Here is a 5,654-nt window from a genome sequence, read left to right as displayed (position 1 = left end):
TTATTGCCTGGACCACTTCATCGGCATCTGCGCCTTCTTCTTCCTCCGCCGGGATAGCTTCTTTCTTGGCCTCTCCATGCTCTATCGCCTTCTTTGCCTTCCTCTCTGTTTCTTCGACATCTTCAGCAGCTAGAATAGACTGGAGGATCCGTGACTTGGCCTTCTGCTCTTGCACTGACTTGGAAGCTTCATCCCCGATCCCCAAAAAGTCTTCAAATTCAGATATCTTCTTCAACCAATCAGATTCAATACTTGCTTCTGTCATGCATACCATGAACTCGATTCCATCCACCAGCTGTTCCAATGAAGGTTCGGGCGATTTGACCAGCTTCTCCTCATAATCAGTCATAAATATCTCCAAGCCGGGATAAGTCTTTCCCCTGCTCTGAAATTCCCCTTCAGCTTGTGGAACGAAGAAAATCTGATTCAAGTTTGATCCTCTGACCGGAGATTGAATCTCATATCTCTCCTTCTTTCTATTTTCAGAATATCCCAGCCCGCGCTTGTCGTGTTGCCCGGATGCTGATGAAAGAGGCTCAAACCTTCCTTGCAACTCTCAGCCCAAACCTTTGCCGTATTGCCAATTCATCTTCTTCATCATCTTTCTCGAAAAAGGACTCATGCTGTTTACTACACTCTTGCTCTTGGTTGTAGGCGCATCAATTACTGCCACCTGAAATCCTGATAATGGCACCGCCAGTTCTAGACCTTCCACTGCAGCCACATTCAGATCCTCTTGCGCATTGACTGTCACCACATCTGTTCCCCACGGAATTTTCACCTTTCTGTGCAGAGTGGATGGAACTACGCCTAAAGGGTGGAGCCATGGTCTTCCTAACAAAAGAGCATAGTTGGCTAAGATGTCAAGCACAACTACGTCTACCCAACTTTCTACTGCCCCTGTGGATATCTTTGCTTTGAAGGTCCCTTTTGCGTTCCGCATAGTGTTATCATAAGCCTTGACCACCATGTTGGATGGTTCAAGCTCTGATTCTTCGATCTTGAACTTAGACAGCATCTTCAGCAGACATACACATAGTGCTGATCTGTTGTCCACCATCACATTCCTAGTATCTCGTCCATTGACGGCAATTTGAATATACAGTGGCTTACAGTGGTTTCTTCCCTCTGGTGGGAGGTCTGAGTCAAAGAAAGTGACTTCACCTATTCTCCGCTGTAGCACATTGATCATATCTACACTTTGAATTCGAGCCGGCACTCTGACGAAAGTCATAGCTTCAAGTAAAGCTTCTCTATGCTCCTTAGATGCTATCAGCAAATCCCATATCGAAATGTCTGCCCTGGTTCTCTGTAATTGACTCAACACTGAACTGGCAGTTACCCCGGTAAGCGTCTTGTTCTGACTGGTTTCTCCTACTTCAACAGCCTTCTTTTGCCCTTTCATTACCTCCTCCTCATTCTTTTTCTCTTTCGGCTCCTCTCCGCCTTTCTCTGTCACTTTCTTCTTTGTTCCATCAACAACACTCTCTTTTCCCTTAGCCTGCATATTATTCTCAGGATTGTACACTCGCCCGCTGCGGGTCAAGCTCTGAACACCCACTTCGTTCACTTCTTCTTCACTGCTGTAGTACCATTGTTCTTCTTGATCGGCTAAACTCTTTTGAATGGCAAGCTGGAGTTGCTCATCCTCATCTTCCGACACGTCGCCTACTTTCACAGTGATACTTTTCTCGATTTCAATCTTCACTGGCACCTTCTCTTCCCCATCACTGCTACAGTCGTCCCATATGTTCAACATGGCGCACATCCGCTCTTCCCATTCCGCTTCGGCTAATACCACTTCTTCTGGTAACCCGCTCCCAATCACGTTGATCGATCCACCCGACTGAGACTTACGAGGCGGGTAATTGTACTGATATTGGGGAAGTGGATTGTTCTTAGTGCTTGGCTTGTTCTTTTCCGAAGGCTTAGTAATTTTTCCACTGTCAATCAAATCCTGAATATCGTGCCTTAGTTTGAAACATTCATGAGTTGAATGCCCTTTGCACTGATGGTAATCACAGTTTCGGTCCATATACCTCCCTCGCACGGGTTTAGTCAGATCGACTGGCAGCTTCGACAACACCCCGTTCTTGATACAAGATCTCAATACTGTGCTCAAAGGCCTTCCTAAATCAGTGAACTCTCTCCTAGTTCTCTCATTAACTGCACCTATCACTGCATTATTGGCTCCTGACTGATTCTGATTACTGCTTCCGGCACCTCTGTCACCATAAGAAGTTCGGTAATTACCAAACCCTCTGTTCTTCTTCTTTTCTTCCTTATACAATTCCTCGATGTTTAAACCAGCACTTTGAACCAAGGAAAAATCGATGAGGGGCTGAGTCAACATCCTTTCCTTGAAGAAGGGCAACAAACTCCTGCTAAAGATTCTGATCAGCTCTTTGTCCTTTGGCCTTGTCTGAACTCTATATAGCTTGGTCCTCCACCTTCTATAGTAATCAGAAAAGCTTTCATCCTTCCCTTGTCTCAAACTCTCCAAATCACGCAAACTGAACTCATCACTCTCTTCAGTCTTGAAATGTTTGAGAAAAGCGGTCTGCAGTTTAATCCAATTCTTCTGAATCTCCTCGTCTAAACCGTCATACCACCTCCGATAATCCTTATGTAGTGTTTGCGGGAATGCTCGCAAAACATCTTCCTCGTTATACCGGTTCATTTGGGATACTCAGAGAAATTCAGACAAGTGAGAACGAGGATCATTATCCCCTTCAAATATGGAATGCTTGAAGGTCTTGAAAGAAGCCGAGCTGGTCGGGTGCAGGACATATTCAGTTATGTGAAAATTGGTGGCCGGGTCTTTCTCCTTTACTGCCGCCATCTTGTCGAACCTTTCTTTCAGATCGGCGAGTTGCTTGAGCATATCATTTTCAACTGGGACAGTGTTTCCCACGGAAGCCTGATTACTTGACACAGGTTCCGGGATCGGTCTCTCTTCAGCCACAGGTTGGCTACCTGAAGGAGGAGTATTCTGATTTTGGGCCCTGTCTTGAGCAAGAGCCGCAGCCACAATCTGAGCAATGGTCCTTATCTGAACTTCAGAAAATCCGGTCTCATTTTCTGTGTTATCTGCCATTTCTGCTGGATCTGAATCGGGTTCTGAATCTGATGAACTGGACTGGTTCACGGAGCTGACTGGAGCAAATTCGGGGATTGGGGATGTTCTGATTAAATGCTGACCAAGATGCCGATTCCAAACTCTCAAAGTGGTTTCCCGGGAAGGATCAATTCTGACAAGAAAAATTCTGAGTTACAGAGGGTCCTGCATGTATGCATGTGAAAATGAGAGCACATAGGATGGAGAATGCATTTCTAATGCGCTAGAGCCGGTATGGAAATAAGATCTCGATCTCAACGACCGGATCAAAAATTCGTTGTAAATAATGTATCAATAAATTATTTTGTGTTTGAACATTTCAAGCATTATCTGTCGTCAATCGTTCCTTTTGGATTTACGGTTGACAATTTTCTCTCGAATCCCTAACTTTTGCCTCGGAATGAAAGAATTTCCGAATGAGATTTTTCTTATTATTTTTTATTTATTATTTTTTTGTATCCTTACTTTTTGCCTTGGAACATATGGTCCCAAGCAGGATTTTCTGTTATTTTGTTACAGAATTTTATAATCTCTCACTTATCTTCAGATAATGCGAGGAATGTTGAAATACAAAGGAACTGCAACCCCCTTATAACTCCCTTTTCTTTTGGGTATTAGTTCACTATAAGTGATTGCATTATATTATTCATAACGAATTCGAGATCCGGTCTCAAAACCAAGATCAAATGTCCATACCGAGCATTAGCTCTTATTAATGCATGGCTGAAAAGGAAAGTGTTACATGGTGCATGAATGTCATGACATATGTACAGTTTATAGCAAACAGGGGAATGGGAGTTGGGAAATGCATGCCTTCCAACCTTATTTCTCCCACACACGGATTTCATTGGTATAGATTCCGACATCTGTTTCCTAGGTATTGGTCTAATCTCGACAACCAACAGGAGGTTTTGAGATTGACGATATAAACTCTCGGAAATGAATGCGGCATTACAACAGTAAATAAAATCGGGTGCACCTTAGGGGAAGTAACTAAGGGTTTAAACTAAGTGCATGGGCTTCGGTCTTATTGGGCTGAACAAAGTCTGGGTTCCGCAAACAGGATTCGGGCTTTGTTGGGCCTACTCCTTTTGACACACCTTTAAGGTACTAGGCTTGCGGTTGGTAGTAACGTTAATTCTCGGATGGATGCACCTAAATCGCATGGTCTAGGCTAGATCCATCGTCAAACTTAACACCAGTACCGGAGGGTGATACGGGTAGAATGAGGTGAGAAGAAAGAAATGCAAATGCATGCAAGGATCCTAAAAATGTAAGCAATTAAAACATATATGGACGATTAACTATTTTCCATCGGCTTTTTCTAACCAATTTTTATTTAGAAATAATAGGCTTTTAGAGTCAATTCCTAATTGCAACTACTATATTGTTTATTAAAAACAACCGGGGATAGTGGGTGCAAAATCCCCAGTGAAGTCGCCAAACTGTTTTTCCCCCCGGAGAAAAATCACGGTCGCGGTTTTTATATTGGTTTTGATATTTGTTTTGGAAAAGTGGTGATAAAACCTTTTGGATGTACGATGCCGATAAATCGGTCTTATAAATCGTTTTTAGTCGCCACCCATTATTTCGGCAATGGGACCGTTTTGATTTTTTATTTTGTAAAAGTGACTCCATTTTAACCCATTTTATTCAAGGCCTTTTATTTTAGAAAACTGGTCAGGCGAACCGATGAGGTTCTAGGTAAGGGAATTAGGTACGTCGGCCCGTTGGAAGCCGACGCCCGGAAAAACCGGCCTCTTTTAACCTACGATTTCTAAATTGATTTTATTTTAGAAAAAGCCAATTTATTTTAAACCCAACCCGAATAAATCGAACCGAGTTCCTATGTGGAAAAATTAATTAACCATCCCAATTAATTTCATCCATTGCATTCATCATAAATAAAGCATATCATCCACCATCCATCCATAGCACATACTAGAATAAAATAAAAGACCCGCTCTTGCCTTATGGTTAAAGGCGGGCGACAAACCGAATTTGATAATATGATAAATAATAAATAAAGAGAAGTAAATCCTAAAACCTCAAAATCATTAATAATTAGTTGATTTGATCTGATTAAATCTTAATTTTCCCATGTTTGATCATTTTCTGAGTTAAAATTAAAATCTGCCTAATAATATGAAATTAAGGTGAAATGAGGAAAATACACTGAAATCATGAGACAGTTGCGTCACGCAGGTGTTCAATAAGGAACAGTTGAGTGACGCGACTCCCTTCATTCATCCTGGAACTTTAGAACAGTCGCGTCACGCGGGTGATCTATGAAGAACACTCGCGCGGCGCAACTCTTATTGTGTTACTGGAAATTGGAACAGTTGCGTCACGCGGCTGTTCTATGAAGAACGGTCCCGTGGTGGAACTCCTAGCTGCGTGACAGAACTATTCGCGACTTATTACTATTCTCAGTTTTATTGATTATTCATCCGAAATATCACATTAAATACAAAAGTTTCCTGGGTCTGCGAATAGCTGCGTTACGCAGGTGGTCCAATCCATATTATGGACTTTT

The sequence above is a fragment of the Jatropha curcas genome, chromosome 9 (assembly GCF_041381405.1).
Source record: "Jatropha curcas cultivar XTBG-Jc1 chromosome 9, XTBG_Jcur_1.0, whole genome shotgun sequence".
Lineage (NCBI taxonomy): Eukaryota > Viridiplantae > Streptophyta > Magnoliopsida > Malpighiales > Euphorbiaceae > Jatropha > Jatropha curcas.
The sequence above is the reverse complement of the archived record's forward strand: the minus strand, read 5'-3'. Positions refer to the sequence as shown.